At 42.9% G+C, this 20,136-nt stretch overlaps 1 long non-coding RNA gene across 2 annotated transcripts; it reads left to right on the forward strand.

Annotated features, from left to right (window-relative positions):
• The first annotated feature begins 392 nt into the window (after positions 1–392).
• On the forward strand, positions 393–18,374 carry LOC123591433. Of its 2 annotated transcripts, none has more exons than XR_006709319.1 (5): positions 393–497; positions 5,354–5,481; positions 6,277–6,384; positions 6,690–6,837; positions 17,923–18,374. It is a non-coding gene; the product is annotated as an uncharacterized LOC123591433 (long non-coding RNA). The 2 variants fall into 2 exon arrangements; XR_006709316.1 differs by having other exon boundaries at positions 17,926–18,374.
• Positions 18,375–20,136: the final 1,762 nt, after the last annotated feature.

Consider the following 20,136-nt stretch of genomic DNA (forward strand, 5'->3'; position numbering starts at 1 on the left):
GTAGATGGTTCATGACTTTCAGAATCTGTCAGATCTTGAATCTTTCGATGTGTGCGCACGCACACAGGCACACACACACGCTGACGTTCTCGGTAATAATGCATCACTGGCTTCCACCTTTAGCAGAGTATATGAAACATGTAAACAAATAATAAATTATGCCTGTGCCAACGGGGCATAGAAGCAGTAACTATAAAATACTACCCAGGGGAGAGAAAGTTTATTGAGACTGTGATAGAACACCCCAATCTCATTGCCAATGGCATTATTTCACACCCAGAGTAAGCTGGCAGGGTTGTTACTTCTTGAAGGAGAGCTTTGTCTTTTTCTTTTTTCTTAAACATCAGATTTTTTTTTTCCCCTTTAAACAATGCAAATCTTTCCTTTTGCAGGGATCTTGAAGAGCAGATTCCTTCCATTGTTATAAAAGGGATGCAGGTTGCAAAGAATGGAGAAATTCCTGAGAGGAAGTTTTTAAGTGCTGTTAATTTGGCAAGGTGGGTGTTATGGTGTCTTTCTTTTACATTAAAGGCAGACCTTGCTTGGTTCTTAGGGGGAAAAGAAAAGATCATGTCCCTGTGGGACCCTGGGTTGAGAGATGATGCCACATAGACTAGAGCAATGGATTCCACAGTGGGGTGTCATACCCAGAGGTGTGCTATCCCCAAATAATCCATTTGAAGTAAAGAAAGCATTGAATTTTTTAGATTTATTTGTATGCTATCAATACAAAACCATTTTGGGGGGCTGTTTAGGTTTAAATATATATAAAGCATAGGGCACCTGGGTGGTTCAGTTGGTTAAGCGTCTGACTTCAGCTCAGTTCATGATCTCGCAGTTTGTGAGTTCAAGCCCCGCATCGGGCTCCATGCTGACAGCTCGGGGCCTGGAGCCAGCTTCTGATTCTGCGTCCCCCTCTCTCTCTCTCTGCCCCTCCACAGCTCACACTCTCTTTCTCAAAAATAAATAAACATTAAAAAAAATTTTAATAATAAATAAATACATATAAAGCATAATGAACTTCCCATGTACCCATATAACCATCATCCAATTTCAAAAATTATCAATTCGTGGCTAGTCTGTTTACCTCTATTCATCCACCTACCTGTTCCACCCCCTTCTCCACCCACATTATTTGAAGCAAATGCCACCTGATAGGTTGGGAAAGGCAGTCTTGCACATGCAGTCATTGGGCACCCCTCACCACCTCCCAGAACACTTCTTTATCAAGAGATAAAGTGCCCACCCAGCCTATGCTGGGGTTTTTGCCTTGTGTGGGAGTATCTTTCCCTATTTTAGGCTCAGTGAATGTTCCTTTGTTCTAAGCATGCACATCAATGGCCCTCAGGCCTCCAGTCTTCAGTATTTCAGACCTCATGGGGGAGAAGTTAGGATCCTTCCACAGGATCTATGTGATCTATGATCACAGCTCAGAGCCTGGAGACTGCTTTGGATTCTTTGTCTCCTTCTCTCTCTCTGCCCCTCCCCACCTCACACTCTGTCTTTCTCTCAAAAATAAACATTAAGAAATTAAAAAAAAAATTCTTCCCTCTTTAAAAATGTAACCACAATACCATATTTATATTCTAGAAGGATCAATGATAATTTCTCCATATAATTTAATATCTAGTCAGTGTTTACATTTCTTCAGTTGTCCTATATATATTTTTTACAGTTTGAATTGGGATCCAAACCAAGACTGTATGTTGTGATGGAGAAAATATGTTCCTTATATCCCTTTTAATCCCAATCCCTATTGGTTCTTCGCTCAACCTCTTATTCTCTAATTTTGCAAATTTTTGTTGAAAAACTTGGATTATTTTTCCTGGTTAACCTTCCAGAGGCTGGATTCTGCTGATTATACTTCCATGGTATCACTTACCATGTGCTTTTATCCCTTGTATTTCCTATAAATGAAAAATCAAGAGACTCCCTCAGGTTCAAATTAAATATTTCTGGCAAGAACACTTTGTTGAGGGTGCTATAGACAACTGTTGGGAGAACATAATATTTGCTTGTCGTGTGTGTGTGTGTGTGTGTGTGTGTGTGTGTGTGATATCAGCAATCTGTGATGATCATTGCCAAATCCTGTAATTCACTAGGGATTACAAAATGTGGTATTCTAATTCTATCTAGCTGTCCTCATTTATTAGCTGGAATACTTCATAAGGAGAACCTTCTCATTAGCTTTTTGTTAACCCAGAGGCACAGTTCTGATAGGAAAGGCAGGACAAATGATTCTTTTGCTTTACCGGTTCTCAAAATAATTAGTTCCTTACCTAGTATTTTCTAAAAGTGATTACCACGGTATTTTTTAAGTATTGCTATAAACGTATGAATTTACATATATATAATGTGGTCTAAGCCATTGTGGTCCCTGCAAGTGTCCTAATTTTTGGCCAGTGGAAACCTATTCAAGTTGGCTCCTGAGTCCTTTTGGCATGACCCCAATAATAATTGACATCTTCCTTGCTTTCTCGTATGACAAGATGCTCCAGGAGCACTTCCCAGACTTTTCCAAGGAGCAGATTCCTTTTAATGGGAGATGGTATGTAGAAACCACAGTCTGTACTTAGAGTTAGATTGTCCTTTTATTTTAAATTCGAATGTACAAAATATATTAATACTATGGTAGATACATATTTATAAATGACAAAGAAACACATATACCCAGTAGAGAGAGTTTAGAGACTACTTGTTTCATGTATATCTCTGGTAAAAGTGCTTGAATTCTGATACTGAGCTCTCTTCCTTTCTAGCTGTTTAGGCTTAGTCAAGTTCTTTTTTCTTTCTGAATCAATTTCTTCAAGTGTAAAATGAACAACATAGTCATAGCCACTTCAGAGGATATTGTGATGACCAAATAAGATAGATAGTAGATAAAGATAGAGAGATAAGCAGATGACAGGGTAATAGATAGATGATAGATTAGATAGATAGATAGATAGATAGATAGATAGATATAGATACATACATACATACATGCATACATACATGCCCTGACCTCACTCAACAAATGAAAGCTATTCATAATGTATCAACTAAGACCAATATTGATAGAGCCCCTCTGTTACAGAAGATACTCTGTGTGCCCTCAAGGAGCTTGTGAACCAGAGGACTAGAGAAGCACTACACACAAGGAAACTCATGCAGCATCCATTCTCCCAAAGACATATTGAGTAATATGAAGGTTAAGTCTTTTGGAAGGTCAGAGGAGAAACCCCTGGCACCTGGAGAGGTCTGGAAGTCTTTGTGAGAAACATAGGGTTTTAGCTGTGCCCTGAAGGCTCACCTGAAAAGGTGGGAGTGGGATGAGGTTGCAGGGAGGGCATGCTGGGGTGGGGGAGATGGTCAGGTGCAGAAAGAAGGGGAGGCAACGAAACAGCAGTAGGTAGAGAAGCTGTGGGAAGAAATAGTCCCAGGAAGGAATGAGTGCTCCAAGGTCCCAACCCTCCACAGAGGTGAGCCAGGGGAGGACAGGAAACAGGACCCTGTTGGCTATAAGAGCACATTTTATCTCTCAGTGATGGAGGGAAGCCAGGCTGCATCTAAGAGGTAGAAAGGGGACATGGTGTGCAGAGAAGGGCTCCTGGTGGTGGTCGGTCTGTAGAAGGACAAAGCAGCCCGTGCACAAGACAGCCACAGTGCCATCTAGAATCACATACACTGCCCTGGTATGTGGCAGGCATCCCCCGCCAGAAAGGAGATGCTGCAGGAAAATAGAGACTTTCAAAGTGGCTTTGATGACCCTAGCCCCAGGAACACCAAAGACGAGGCTCTCATCAGCAAAACCAACACCAGGAACAACTGAAACACAGCGCCTGCCTTTAAAAACCCTGGTAGGAATCTGGCTCCCATCTGCTGGGCCATGTCAGGAGCTCACATTCTCACGATTTCCTGCCAGGCACTGTGTTAAGCACTTAACATACGTTCTCCCATTTAGTCCTCATCGTCAGCCTCCAAGATAGATAAAGTGTTCCCATCTAACAGATGAAAACACTGAGGGTACCAGAAGTCCAGCAATTTATTGCAAGTTAAGTACAAACTGAAGGTTGGATTCAAAATCAAGTCTGCCTCTAAAACCCTTTCCCCTACACTTTCCACTTTCCACTATTACTGACTGGCCCTTAAAATGATGATCCAATTCATTCAGTACAGAATCTATGGTCCCTCATGTTATAAGCTGCTGTTTATTGAACATGTGCCCGGCCCAATCCACATATCTTGCATATCTTAACTCTTTCGGTTCTCTCACGCCTTATGAGAGACTCTTCTGTTAGTCTTATGTTGGGAATTGAGGCCCAGAGAGGTTAAATAACCTATCCCAGGTCACATAGTGTGTGCGGACAGTGCAAGGATTCAAACCCATCTGGATCCAGAGCCTGCATACTTGACCTTGTGCTGTACTCTGCCACACAGTGGGCGCCCATGTGGGCCAGGTGTCTTCTCCATCCCATGTTTCCTTTCTAATGCAATCATGTGCCCACCCAGGAAGCACCGTGGGTGAGTAAGCAGGAAGGCTGGCTTCACTGAAATAGCCTGGGAACAAGATGTCAGAGGTGGCAGGTGGCGGTTCTATGCTAACGACATCTGTTTCCTTGCAGTGTCAGCTCCGATGCTAACGTGAGGTTAGTTCCATTCCTTTTGGCACTTGGTTTGGGGAATCTGAGTATTCGGGGTAACAGTGCACATTCCAGGGAGAGGGCCCATCCAACTACTCCGGCCGCAGAATTTTCTTTTTTTAATTAAAAATTCTTCTTGGGAAATTTCATAGGGAGAGTACGAGCAGGTGGTGTTAAGAGTGGGGGGAGAAAAATCTTCTTTGTCCCTTGGGGACTAAGAGCAACGCCTGTTCTACTGAGATTTGCGGTCCAATTTATCTTCCTTAAAATGACCACATAGGAAAATGATGACAGCAGCGAAGCGACATTAGAAATGTGAAATGGATAAATAAAACGTGGGTGAGCACTCTGGCTGTTGAACCCGCTTGAAAAATGGAGATCTAAAGAGCACACAAACCAAACTAGAAGAGGCCTTTAGAAGGAAGGCACCGGAACAAATGTCAAATGTTTATCGGAACAAAAAGAGAAACTGATGTGCACAAGCCCTCAGGCCCCTTGCAGGGTCCTTTCTTCTTGAGCAAGGCTGAACATTTCCACAGGTCATTTCCCCGCAGTAGTTCTAGCTGCTTCTAGTGATGACGGAGCAGCGCGTAGCGATCGGAGCGGAAGGGGCCTTCGAGGTCACACTTTATAGTCCGACCACTTCACGCTGCAAATGAGAAGCCAGGCCCAGAGAGATGAAGTGACATGGCCTGATATTTGATGTGTGTTTTCTTGGGGGATGTTTACAGAAATCAAATCATCTCCCAGATCGGCGTGCGGGCTGAAGCAGCGGCAACCACCGACATCCGTGAACCCTACTACTGTCCGGACACCGGAGAGGGGCCAACATGATGTCATCCAGTCCTCACAGCAGCCGGTGAGACTGGTACTGCAGAGCCCGCACTTTCAGAGGGCACTGAGGCCTGGAGGGAGATTAAGGGTCTTGCCCACGGTCACAAATGCTAGAAAGTGTCAAAGCCGCATCTCAATCTGGCCCTGGCGCCCAATCCCCTGCTCTGGCTCTATTGCCTTCTGAGAAGAATAGGCAAATAGTAGAAGAAGCCAGGACATACCTCCTGGGATATTATTTTACAATTAAAAGTTATTATGAACTTTATGTTGTAACATGGTACATGCTCATTATATGGTGTTTAGTGAAAACTGTAATACTCGGTGTAAAAACATGCAGAAGAAAAGTGGAAGTAGAATGTTTAAATGCTAACAGTGGCTGAGTAGTACGATAGGCTTCTTCTTTTCCCTGCTTTTTATCCATTCTAATTTTTTTTGTGATGTGGTAGAGATCCTTTGTAACGAAAGAAAGAATATAACGCTTTTTTTCTCAAAGAACTAGTATTGTACTCTTAGAGTCGATAAGGAAAAGGCTAAAATGAATAGTAATATATTTTTCTTTCCTTGGCCATAAAAGTTAATAAGTAATTGATTTGCAGTGTGAGATAGAAGACCATTGTACAAAGTCCATACATAACACAATTCTCTTTGCACATTTCATCGGATGCAACAAAAACTAGAACTCGAAGAACTTAAAATGTGGAGCTACCCTATTTTTATGGCGTGCATAGCCTAGTCTATTAATAAAACGAGATGATAACCTTCCTATGTTTACTGGGGTGGTGACTAATCATTCTTTCCTCTGTCTGTAATTGTGTTCCAGCCAACAGCGAGACTCATGGACACGCTAGGGGAGAAGATTCCTTCCCGTCCACTCCTTCCTTCCACTTGTGGAAGCTCAGGCAGAGAGAAGTCAAGTCGCTTGCCCAAGGTCTGTGAGTCTCAATATTTAAATGCTGAAGATAAACTCCAAGCCCTTCGAAGCACAGCCCTTTTGATTTTGCGCCAACCCCCGGTGCAGCCAGCGAAGAACTTGTCCTTCACTCGATGAGTTAGAGCTTCACTGAGGGCACAGGTTGAAAGTCCAGTTTAGTAAACACGGGCATTAGCAGTAACCCAATTCCCTGCGTGCTTCCTAGGTACCAAGCACTATGCTGAATGCTTTACAGGGGCGATTTAGCCTCTACAGTAAGCCTGCGGTACAGGTAATAGCATCAATCTTATTTCTGTTCTAAGGAATAGGAGCTCCAGAGGACTGAGCCTCGTGCCCCTAGATGCACAGCCAGCTGGCAAGCGGCTGAGTCTTAGCACTGGAAAGGACTCACAGCGCCAACTCACCCACAGGCAGAATTTTATTCCCAGAGAGTCAAGAAACTTGCCTGAGGTAAGAAGGGAGAGCCAAAAACCATAGCAGTCTCTTAAAAACTGAGAACAAACAGAGGGTTGATGGGGGGTGGGAGGGGGGGGGGTGGGTTGATGGGCATTGAGAAGGGCACCTGTTGGGATGAGCACTGGGTGTTGTATGGAAACCAATTTGACAATAAATTTCATATTAAAAAAAAAAAATAAAAGAAGAAGGGGAACTCAAATGAAAGCCAAAAGTCTGTAGTCCTGAAACATGGGCAAAGCCATTTTGTAGCAATCCGGTAAAAGCCTTGAAATGACCATCTCATAAAGCAACCAGCCAGACCCTCCTTCCTCCCACCCGAGGGTGCCTCCTGGTCACCTGGCCCTGACTTACTCAGCATGCACCCCCATTTTTAATAGAAAGCATCATCAAATGCAAACTTGGCAACTCATTCAACATTCATTCAACAAACACATGTCAGGTCTCAGGCCTCTGCAAGGCACGAGGTGAGGGTGGAGGTGCAAAGATCCGTGGCGTGGAACGTGCCCTCCGGGTCCCTCAAGTGCACCAGCACTCTTACTTCACCAGACAGACATGGAGGAGCCTGAGAGGTGATGGCTTTTGCTGTTCCTCTTTAACAGTAAGCAGTGCGAGCTCATGTTTGCCAGAAGAACTATGCAAACATTTATATATCCTGATACCCATCAAGGCCGCCCCGAAGCAACCTGCCCTGAATGGCTTGAGTTCTATTTCCTCTGTTAAAATTAAGTGTCCCTGGCTGCATTCAGGGTACACTGTGTTAACCAGTCAATGAGCAGAGCCAGGAAACTCAGTTTCGAAGGAAAGGAGAAAAAAGGAATGAGCAGACATTTAAGGTAAGCAACTGGAAAGCACATACTTGGAAAGCAAATGCATCAAGAATGGCCTTTGGAGCCAGTTATGTCTGATTTGGATCTTGGCTCCCACCAATCACAGGCTGTGTGACGTTGATTAGTCCTGTAGTTGTTCTCAGATTCCGCTCAAAATCACTAAACGATGTACTAACACCCACCTTGCAGGGTTATTAGATTCATGATAATGTGTGCAAAATGCCTAGCACGGTGTCTGCTATCTTGCATTGTCCAATGCATGGCAACTGCCATTATTATTCACAATCACTGGAGATTTCCACTAACACTTGATTTGTCCCAGTTGTCAATTAAGTTGAAGACTTCCAAAAGTGAGGAAAAATAATTTCTTAAGGCAAAATTTAATAATCAGCTGAGTAAGTATCTGCTCTGGACTTCAGTGGGGGGTGAGGAAAGCAGGGAGCACTGATTTTTCAATGACCCTGAGAAAATAAAAACACAAATTACAATGAAAACCGAGCTAAGAAAACTTATTTTCAAAACACTAGGATAAGCCTCTGTGTAGACAGCGAATGAACTCAACAATTTGTTTCAGATCAAAAGGCAAACTATAAATGAACATGGATATCCCTTTGTCACCAGGGTTGACCATCTAAGTATGTGCCAGAACCAGGTGGAGTGGATCAGGTAATACTAGCTGCAATAACAGATAAACCCCAAAAGAAAATCTTGCTTTCTCATTTGCATAAAGTCCAACAAAGTGGGGATCAGAGAGATGTGAAAGGGGTCCTTCAGGCTAATCTTCAACATGAGGCTCCTAAGTCTGCCCTGGCATCAACATCCAGCCTACAGATGGGAAAACAGGAAGGCACCTATCACCTCTGCATGCACCCTCCATTGGCTAGAATTTAGTCACATGGTCATTCCTAACTGCAAAGGAGGCTGGGAAAACTCAGCCTGTTGGCTGTTTGCTCAGCAGGAACTGGGAATGGGTTTTCAGAACAGCAATCAGTTTCCGCTACATGGCATCTGCAAACACCAGGGATTCCATGTTTGGGAAATCTAAGACCCATTCTTTCTTGTTTTCATTCTTGCAACCCAACCCAAGTATTTAGTCCCCACATTCATAGTACTACAGGCAAATTTCACACAACACAGTGACAAAATAGGAGACTAAAAGAGAGGGTGGTAGATTATAAGGGCTCTAAAAGGGGAAAGTCAAGTGAAATTTACATTCAGAGGCAAAATTCAACATTCACCCTCTCTGCTTATACAAGACCCTGAAGGTGAAGGCCCTAAGAAACTATAGCAGCATTCACAGAGCTGTATCAGCAGATTCTGCTGTGTTTTGACAGAGCTAAATTTAAGCTAGAACTTGAGTCTTTCTCAAAATGAGAGCCTTTGATTGATTGAGTGTTATGACTCCTGGATATTGTGACTCAAATCTACATCCCCAAATAATACCATCTGTAATGATCACACCTTGTTCTGGAGAGTTCACCTCTTAGAGCTTCCAGACTTTGGAGAAATGGCTTCCTTTATTGGCATGTCCAAACCAAGTACTCACAACTTGGGCAGCTCTATCTCTGGATCACTGCCCATTTTCCCGGACTCCATGTGGCTCTGGCCCAGGCCACAAGATGCTCAGGCTGAAGCTTCCTGTCTCTTCTTCCACACCCTTCCACCTTCTTGCAAAAACTGTGTTTTGGAGCTTGTATCATCTCAGCTTTAATTTTTGTATCATGACCCACAACAATAAATAAATTTTATATTTTGACCCAGTACACACACACACACACACACACACACACACAATTAAATCAAAAATTTCTTGAAACATTCGTATTTTATTAAGAATGATGCACTCTGATACTTTTTGTTCACTTCTGTTTCAATCCATTAAAAAATGCTTCTTGGGACTCACTAAATGGTTTAGACAAACCATCTTCTGTAGATTGTCATGTTTGTAATCTACTAGCCTACAGTCACTGGCCTACATTAGCAGAACTATTTTTTCTCTCCTTGAGGCCAGTGAACTTCATCTCTGCTGCACTTTTCCCATATTCTCCTAGAACCACACTCTCAGCTTTTCCCCTCATCACCTTTAAAATCTTTACCTCCAGTATCTCCTTGGACTTCCACCCTTGGACTTCCTGTTATGCCCACTTTACCTACATTTCAAGCTTAATCAGGAGCTTTAGACCCTTACTCTTTCATTGACTCTTCTTTATCAGAATCTTCCTGGTTTTATATTTTCTGCAATCTACACAGACTCCATGATTACAACCTCCTGATTTGTCCACCAGTCTACTACTTGGCATGAGATATTTTGGTTCTGTCCTCCTGATAACCAAGCCTACAGCTTGGCCATCAGCCCAATGCACATGGCCAAGAAAATGTAGGCACTAAAGTATCTGAGCCAGGCCCATCAATTGGGGTTGATGTCTACATGGAGTCACCACTGCTTATTTATTTATTCCTTAGCCCACTATAATTTTTCCACCTCCAATCCTTCTGTACTGTTATATAGACTGAGGAATGCAAAGCATACTCTTATTTTATTCTCTCTGCAGCATCTGAGACTATCAACCTTCAAAATCTCTCCCCATCACTTTGAGAGCTCCCTCTTCCTGAATTTTTTACATTCTCTTTTGCCACTCCTTTTCAAGCTTCTTTATAAATTCTTTCTCCTCTCTCTACCCCTTAACTGCTGGTGTTCTCAAGTTCCTCCCCTTTCAGCACACTCTACAACATTCCAAGGCAAAGCCATCCACACCCATGGTTTCCACTTCCATCTGTATAATGATGATTCTCACAAATATTCTAAATCTTCAACCCTCTGTGGCTTCATATCCAATGTCTACCGCATCCCTTCACCTGGATGTCTCACAGAGCCTTTCAAATTCAACATGTCCCAAACTGATGTTGGATGTTTCTTCCTACTTAGTATTTTCCAATGGTTTTCCATTGCACTTAGAAGAAAAATCCATGAGGAGCACCTGGGTGGCTCAATCGGTTAAGCATCCAACTTCAGCTCTGGTCATGATCTCACAGTTTGTGAGTTCAAGCCCCACGTTGGGCTCTGTGCTGACAGCTCAGAGCCTGGAGCCTGCTTTGGATTCTGTGTCTTCCTCTCTCTCTCTGTTCTTCCCCCACTCATGCTCTGTCTCTCTTTCCTTCAAAAATAAACATTAAAAAATTTTTTTAAGAAAGAAAGAAAAGAAATCCATGACTATTGCCATGATCTTTCAAGTCCAGGGGTCTAAATGGTCTAACTTCTAGCTCCCTTGTCTACCTCATTATTTAGACTTTTTTCATGACTTACTCTGCTCAAGTCAAACTGGCTTCATTGCTGTTCTTCCAATAAGCCAAGGATACACTTATCATAGGGCATTTGTCCTGTTACTTTTTCTGCCTGAAATGCTATTGCCCCAGAGCAGATAGCCACGAAACTCTCTTCCTCATCTCACTCAAGCTTCTGCTGAAATACCAGCTGCTCATAGAATCCTCTCTGACTAATCTATCAAAATAGCATCCTCATCACTCTTGATGCCCTTACCCAGCTTTATTTCTCTTCAGAGAAGCTACCATCATATTACATGAATGTGTTTATTGTCTGTTTACCCAGCTCACTAGAATATAAGTTTCTTTATTTAGCTGAATCCTCACCACCTAGAACAGGACTTGAGACAATGTAAGAACTCAATAAATAATTGATGAGTAAATGATTAATTTATTTCCTTCTCCTCTCTTACTTCATGCCCCCAAACTGTGTTTTCTCTGGGATTGTAGGTAAAAGGTATACGATTTTCCCAATCCTAGCCTAACGCAGAAGCTTGATCTTTAGCCTCAACCTCTTCCTCTTCTTTCCACCCACATCCCATTTGTCATGCATCTTGGTGTATCTTTCTAAGTCTCTCTCCTATCACATCTGATTTCTCTATCTTTGCTGCTGTGGCCTTGTTTTCAGTGTAATGGATCCCTTTGTAAATTTGATAAAACCTAGGGGTCTTCTCAGGAAAATATTCATGGAAACATCATATTCTTCATAAAAGGGTTTCTAGATTTTCCAAAGCCCAGTGTGGACTTCCCTCCTCAGGTGCCACAATGTCCAAGGGTAAAAATCTCTGCCTTAAAGATTCCTTATTTCTTATCTGAACAACTGTGATGTCTGCTATGCTCTGAATGTTTGTACCCCGCCACACCACACCAGAAAATTCGTATGTTCAAATTCCAATGTGTTTCTATTATGAGGTAGTCTTTGGGGGGTGATTAGGTCATGAGAGGAGAGCCCATATGAATGAGATTAGTGACATAGATAGACTCTGGAAAATTAGCTCACCTCTTTATCCATGCGAGGTTACGTGGAGAAGGCAGTGGTCAATGAAGGAGCAAGCTGTCATCAGACACTAAATCTGCTGGCACCTTGGTCTTGGACATCCAGCCTCCAGACCTGTAAGAAATAAATGTTTGTTATTTGTAAACCATCCTGTTTGCGGTATTCTGTTATAGTAGCCCAAATGGACTAAAACAATGTCCTCTGACAGGTGTCCCTGCCACCAATCCTACCCTTCCTTTCATCCACTTTCCACAAGAGCCGCCTAAGTAATCTTTTAACAGTGTAGCTTTGTCCATGGCCTCCTATGTGTCCCCTGTAACACCTGTTAATGGTCCTCCATCACCTTAAGAGCAATCTCCTCCATGTGGGTGCATGCTGCTGCTTATTCCTCCAGCCTCAGCCCTTTAGTGTTCCACACCCACCCTCAGCTGGAACTATCCTGAAAAACTCCTCTCTCATACCTCTGTGCCTTTGCATGTGAAGGTTCTTTGCCTTACTTGGCCCCTCACTTCCATCTGCTTGGCTACCTGCTACTCATCTTCTCCCAAAAAGTTCAAGGATTATCATGAAGGCACTCTCTCATCTCCTGGGGCTTAACTAGAGGCTCTTTCCTCATATCAGACTGTTGTGTGATCATCGTCTTGTCCATTTCCCCTGTCAGATGGTGCAACATTGAGAACAGGAGCTGTTTTGTTAATCTCTGTGCACATAGTGGGTGCTCGATGAAGGTGTATTGAATGACCAGATGGAATAATCAGGTAAAAGAAGGGAGAGGAGGAAGCAGCACATTTTAGATTCATATAAATGGGGCAGGTGTAGCCAACACGGCTTCCAAAATAGGAAAATCCATATTTACAGAGGAGATAAAGCTGATAGTTCTTCCATTTACAAAAAGGATTCACCACAAGGGGCCTCTAAATAGCGGGTACTTTAACCACCCTATGTAAGTGTTTGTTTACAGATCATTAATCATTTCACAAAGAAGCCAAAAGCTCAAGTGCAGCCAATCAGAGCCTTTAGAACTGGATCACAAGGCTTCTGAAATTACAAGTTAATGATTCAATGTTAAGCTATACAATTAACACATGACTTTTCAGGAACAAGCCAGAGAGAGAGAGAGAGGGAGAGAGAGAGAAGGAAAGGAAGGGAGGGAGGGATAAAGGAGAACCATAGCAACAGGAGAAATAATTTTGAGAAGTCTGAAAGACCCAAGAATGAATTGTCTTAAAGCAGGACATCTCCCCTCTTGTGTGGCAGATGGATGGTTGAGGGTAGGTGGGGGGGGGGGGGGGTTCCAAAATGATTAGACACCTACAAGTAGGCCTTCATAGTAGTCAGTAAAGACAAATTTCTCAACTTCTAGTGAAGACTCGGATACAGAGAGATATTGTCTTGGCCGTCAGTGTGCACTTAACAAGTCAAATAGATTTACTCTGGCACAAACCCTAAAGTTCACTCATCTATTCACCAAATATCAGTTGAACATCAGTTGAGCACTTGTCACATGTCAGGCCGTGTGAGATAAAATGCTGACCAAGATCTAGGCAATCCCTTGCTCTCAAGGAATTTGCATTTTAGAGGGAGGAGCAAGTGGTCAATTAACACACGAGGTAATTTACTGCAGTGAAAGTAGTAGCAAAGGAGTAAGAAAGTGATGTGACACTGAGGATGGGGATACCATGAGATTCTCTAGACAAGGAAGGCTTTCTGGGAGCACATTATCAAGGCTGAGCCTGATGGATGAGAAGGAGGCAGCCACAGAAAAATCTGGAGAAAGGCACTTCTGGAAAAGGGACCATCAAAGTCCAAAGCCTCAGATGGGAAAGATCTAAGGGCCAAAAAGCCCTTAAACCAAAAGAGGCCACTGTAACTGCAGTTCAATGAAGGAACAAGGCTTGGATGAGGTTGGGAGGCAGACTTTGCAGAGCTTTGTAAAATGAATAAGGACTATGGAATTATTCTAAATGCAATGGGAGACCGTTATTTCATCAGGAGATGATGTACTTAGAAATAATCACTCTGGTGGCTCTGTGGAGAATAGGGAAGAAGGAATAAACTAGAACACTAGTTAGGGGCTGTTGCAGCAGTGCAGATAGAAGACGACAGTGGCATGGAACAGGGTAGTGGTAGAAGCAGACAGATGTGGACAGATTGCAGATCTAGCTCATATGGGGCACAGAAATATTGTGAGCGATGACAGGTGGGGCCTAAGTTCCTTTGCCACTCAAACATTCTGTGACTATTACTTGGCTACCATGGCCATCAAAATGGAGCTCCTTGTTGAGGAAATCTGCCTGTCATGAAAGCTGGGCAGAGCCATAGTTGGGTCACACTGTGATCATCATAGGCCCATGACTTTGGGGTAAGAATTCCTATAAACCCATCACTTGAGAAACCCAGAAGAAATCCATTCTTTGCATTCTAGAAGTTCTTCGTCCTGGAGCTAGCACTGCTGCATCTTCCTTCTTGCCCTGAGCCACTTACACTCTCTCTTGGGAACTCTCTATTTCAGGGAATGGTGTCACCCATCCAACCAGAAGACAGCAAACCATTTTTTTTTTTAATTTTTTTTTTCAACGTTTATTTATTTTTGGGACAGCGAGAGACACAGCATGAACGGGGGAGGGGCAGAGAGAGAGGGAGACACAGAATCGGAAACAGGCTCCAGGCTCTGAGCCATCAGCCCAGAGCCTGACACGGGGCTCGAACTCACGGACCGCAAGATCGTGACCTGGCTGAAGTTGGACGCTTAACCGACTGCGCCACCCAGGCGCCCCAGACAGCAAACCATTTTTGACAATTCTGTTGCAAACTGACCAAAGTCAGGATGGTTGGTCACAATTACTCTGCATTGGGTAGCTAATGGCATCTCTCAAATGTTAGAATATAGGGGCTATAGGTCTCTTCCCCAACAACCTCACAATCAGAGCATGCCTCAGACCAGATTCTGCCTCACGGACAGACATTTATTAGCAGACAAGCACAAAAATGAGCACACAGCTAGGTTTGTGATCTCAAGCTAACCCAGCTTCCTATCATCTAAGCACTCAAAAGCACTTTGCATTAAAAGTTCACCTTGAGACAAATGCGACCATACCCCATTGCAGGATTCAGTTAACTGGGACTAGTTAACTGGACATCTGGGTTCTCAACCAGAGCAGATTTTGTCCCTCAGTTTTTTCTTCCAGGAAATTTATGGAGATATTTTTGTCTTTAACAACTGGGGAAATGCTCCTAGCATCTAATGAGTAGAGGACAGAGATGAGGCTAACCATCCTATAATGCATTCCATCTATCCCCAGGGTCTGTATGTATACCTTTCTAAATAGGTATAGAATCCATCTCTCGCCTCTGCCTTCTACTGCCCTAGTTTGGATCTTCAGCATTTCAGACAAAGACTTCCTCCCACCTGCTTCCCAGCCCCCCTGTTTCTTCTGGCCCAATCTCCCACCCTGCTGTCAGACTGATCTTCCCAAACTAGGACTGGTATCCTCCTTTTTTTTAAATTTTCCAGTGTCTCTTCCATGTACAAGAAACTAACTCTTTGCTTTCTTTCCTGCCTCTTCTCCCCTGGGCATTTTATTTCAACCTGCTACAGTTGCTTTAGTATACCAAATTCTTCCAAATCTCTGTGCCTTTGTACATGCTATTCCTCTGCCTGGAAGGCCTTCCTGTCTCTCTTTCTTACTCCCTTCCACCTTTCTATGTACCCAGAGCTTGAGCCTAAACTCAAATACTGCCTCATCCTTTGGCAACTCCAGGCCAACCCTGGGCCTCCTTACTGACCTTGCCTTATTCTGTACAAATCTCTACTGAAGCCAGTGTCCTAGTTGTCTTTCTGTACTGCAACTATTTGCCTGTCTACTCCCCTCCTAACTCTGAACTCCTATATGATTAATTCATTGGGCCCAGCATGCCTACACAGTAGGCAGCAGCTAAATATTTGTTCAATAAATGATCACTTTCTATGCCCTGGGTAGTCTGGTTTTTGCTTTTCGTTTTGTTCTTTAACAGATTTTAAATTCTTCAAATTTTCAGAAGATGAAGTGATACAAATGAGGTACTGTGGTTTTCAAATCTCAGTGTGCCTAAGAATCCTCCTAGAGACTTGTTTCAAAAGCAGATTCAGGGGCCCCAAATACCCAGGTAGTTTTTAAAATTAATAAATTTTTAAAAAGTGAGATTTAATTTACATACCATGAAATTCATCCTTTAAAACTATACAATCCAGTGATTTTGTAGTATATTCACAAAGTTGTGCAATTGTCACCACTATCAAATTCTAAAACATTTTTATCTTTCTAGAGAGAAAACCATATTTATTAGCTGTCACCCTTTGTTTACCCCTCCCCCCAACCCCAACCCCTGGCAATCACTAAATTCCTTTCTGGTCTCTGTGGATTTGCCTAGTCTGAATATTTCCTATATTCCTATTTCCTATATTGGGTTGTTTTGGTATATTTGTTGTTGTTGAGTGGTAGGGGTTCTTAATATGTTTTCGGTATTAACTCCTTAATAGATATATGATTTGCAAAATTTTCTCTCATTCTGTGTGTTATGTTTTCATCTCTTGATAGTCTTTTGATGTATAAGCGTTTTTTAATTTGAAGAAGTCCAATGTATCTATTTTTCTTTTATTTCTTGAGCATCTGATATCATATCTAAGAAACCATCGCCTCATCCAAGGTCACAAAAATTTATGCCTATGCTTTCCTCTAAGAGTTTTATTAGCTCTTATATTTAAATCATTGACCCATTTGAATTAACTTTCATATGGGGTGTGAAGTAAGGGTCCAACCTCATTCTTTTGTATGTAGATATCCAGTTGTCCCAGCACCATTCCTTAAAAAAAGGCTAATCTTTTCCCCATTGAAGGGTAGAAAGTCAACTGATGAGAAATGTAAAAGGTTTGTTTTTTTTTTTTTGATTCTCCACCATATCCCTTTGATATACATGTACTTATTTCTATGCCTGTACCACACACTCAAATAGCCAAGGAGCCACATTTGGAAGAACCTTTGTCTAACTTACAGTTGTTATAAATAAGAGCTAATCCAAAACAATGGTTCCCAACCAGACTGAACAGGACAATCATTACAAGGGTTTCAAAAAGAAAAAACTCCTGATCTCCAGGTGTGTCTCTGTCCCATTTCCCTCTCATCCCCTACGGTTTGGATTCAGCAGATGGCTCTGAGGCTCAGGAACTGCTGTTTTTAAAATGCCACTCTCGTGATCATCCAGAATTGGGAATCGCTGGTCCAGGTGATCATTTAAAGTCCTTTCCAACACAAGGGACCTATAACGTTAGGAAAAGAGAAAATTTAAGGTAGAAGTTTGACCCCAAAACACGTTAAATGATCATCCTATGTGTATTTGGCCTACAGAAGGCATTTCTCTGATGAAATAAATTTGGATATGATTTTATGAAAAACAATTGAAGTCAAAGGACCAGTATTACTCAAGATGTTTAGATGAGGAGGAGCTATTTCATAGTGTTAATGCAGATGTGAGAACTTCCCCTAAGGCCAGGCACAGTGCCTTCCTTGGGCTCCCACGGCCCCATGCTCTGTCGATGAAATGTCTGTCTCCCTCACTAATCTCTGGAACTTCTTGAGCAGAAACAGGATTTTTTCCATTTTGGATTTCCAACGTCCATCGCTGTGCCTAGAAAATTGCAGGTACTCAATAAAATGTCAAATTAAACTAAACATAGTTTCTATATTTAATCAAATGCACAGATAAGGTCAAATAGCAGGCTTTATGTAAAAATGCTAGGTATGTGATGCTTTGAAAACAGAACTGGAAAGGAATTAAGCAATGGGATTAAAAAGATTATTTTTTTAAAAAACCAAGCAATTATTTTTGCATCATGTTTATATCATCTTAGTCCTTACCCGCCTGCTTACTGACTGTATTTATTCTTCTGGGTCCCAGCAGGAAACAGATGGCTCACCAGAGTTGAATGGAGAAACTATTTCCAGGGGAGTGGGCAGAATTAAGGGGACAACAAGAAATGAAGCCCATGGGACTAGCGACAGTGAGATGTCCTAACCTTCTCTAGGCCTGAAGGGACCAGGGAACAGAGCAGAGTGGCCAGAACCTAGTGAGAGCTGGAACCCAGACAGAGGGCCGCACAGCAGGACCTGCAGCCATTGGCACAAAATGGGCAGAAAAGAGCACAACATTCCTCAGGAAGGTCGACTGGACAATCGCCAGCATACTCACCCATGAGGAACAGAAAGCCATGGACATCAACAATAATCCATCGGAAAAAAACAGAAATGTAAGGAGCTGAGGTGCAGAAATCAGTTAATCTTCTTAGTCTTCAGCTATTTTGACCTTTCTGGAACGTTGCGCTTTCATTAATTCATTTATCAAATACTTGAGTCTTTTTATGTTGTCAGCACTGTTTTTGGCCCTGGGGATACAAAGAAGAATAAGACACATTTCCTGCCCTCACAAAGTTTTCATTGGGGACTGAGGGACACAGGCAAACAATGACAATACAATATGATAGTACAATGGTGGGTGTATTTGTTGCCTAGGGCCGTCGTGACTTGCCCAGTAACAAAGTACCACAAACTGGGTGGCTTACACAATGGGAATTTACTGTCTCACTGTTCCGGAGGCTGGAAGTGTGAGATCAGGGTGTCAGCAGGGTTGATTCCTGCTGAGGTCTGTGAAGGAGAATCTGTTCCAGGCCTCTCCCTTAGTTTCTGATGGTCTGCTGGCAATCTTTGGCATCCCTTGGCTTGTAGAAGCATCTTCCCAATCTCTGCCTTCATCTCTACATAGCATTCCCCCTGTGTGTGTGTCTATATCCAAATTTCCCCTTTTTATAAGGATACACTAGTTATATTGGATTAGTGGCCCACCTTACTCTAGTATAACTTCATCTTAACTAAATACACCTGTAACGACCCTATTTCCAAATAAGATCCCCTCTGAGGAACTGGGGTTTAGGACTTCAACTTTCAATTTTGGGCACAGAATTCAACCTGTACAGTGGGGATAGGCTCAGGGTATTGTGAGAACACATACAAAATGGTTATGGAGGAGGAAAGAAGAGAAGGCAAAACTTTGTTGGTCTTAAGGGGATGGGTAAGAGTCAGCCAAGTGAAGAGATGAGCAGAGGAGGAAGAGGAAGGGGACAAGGTACATGGGGAAAGAAGAGACCGCCCTGGTGATTTGGTGCTGGAGCAAAGAACTCAAGGCTGCAGAGAAGGAGCATCCCCTCTGGTCACACAGGACCTTTATGACCCACAGAGGGTCCAGACCAGGGAGAAACAATGGAAGGCCTTTAAGCAGGGACTTGACAGGTGCAGTTTTGCCTTTCAAAGGGGCCACTCTGGCAGATGGGTGGAAGATGGTAAGGACTGCAAATGGGGCAAACATCTGGGAGGCTGTGGTGTTGGACCAGGGGAGAGAGTGGTAGCAGGGAGAGCAGGAAGAGAAGGGATAGGTTTGATGAATACTGGGAGGGACTTGGTGATTACAATGCCTGAGCATAGGGGAGTAGGGGAGCAACATCCCCACCCCTGCAATGAGGCCACAGTGTCATCAGCAAAGTGCAGAAGAGGTCGTTTTTTTACAAGAAAATTGTCCCTGATTGTGGCTCTGGTAATACTGGATTAGTGGTGCCTATGGGAGAAGATAAGGGTAAAGATCTTGATTAGAAAGAGGGACTTAGCAGTCAGAGAAAGACAAATATCACATGACTTCACTCAAATGAGGACTTTAAGACGCAGAACAGATGAACACAAGGGAAGGGAAGCAAAAATAATACAAAAACAGGGAGGGGGACAAAACAGAAGACTCATAAATATGGAGAACAAACTGAGGGTTACAGGAGGGGTTGTGGGATGGGGGGATGGGCTAAATGGGTAAGGGGCACTAAGGAATCTACTCCTGAAATCATTGTTACACTGTATGCTAACTAATTTGGATATACATTTTTTAAAAATTTAAAGAAAAAAAAAGAGGGACTTAGGAGTTCTTTGCAGGTCCCACAAAAGAGAATGAGCTTCACCAGGGTGTGTGTGTGGCAGAGGAAGACGTGCTCTGAGTCAGAACAGAATCCTGGAGAATACCCCATGTGCCTACCCCACATGCCTGTGATAGGCAGAAGAAAGGAGGCCTTTCTGAGGG

This window comes from Leopardus geoffroyi, chromosome B1, assembly GCF_018350155.1.
Source record: "Leopardus geoffroyi isolate Oge1 chromosome B1, O.geoffroyi_Oge1_pat1.0, whole genome shotgun sequence".
NCBI classification, from domain to species: Eukaryota; Metazoa; Chordata; class Mammalia; order Carnivora; family Felidae; genus Leopardus; species Leopardus geoffroyi.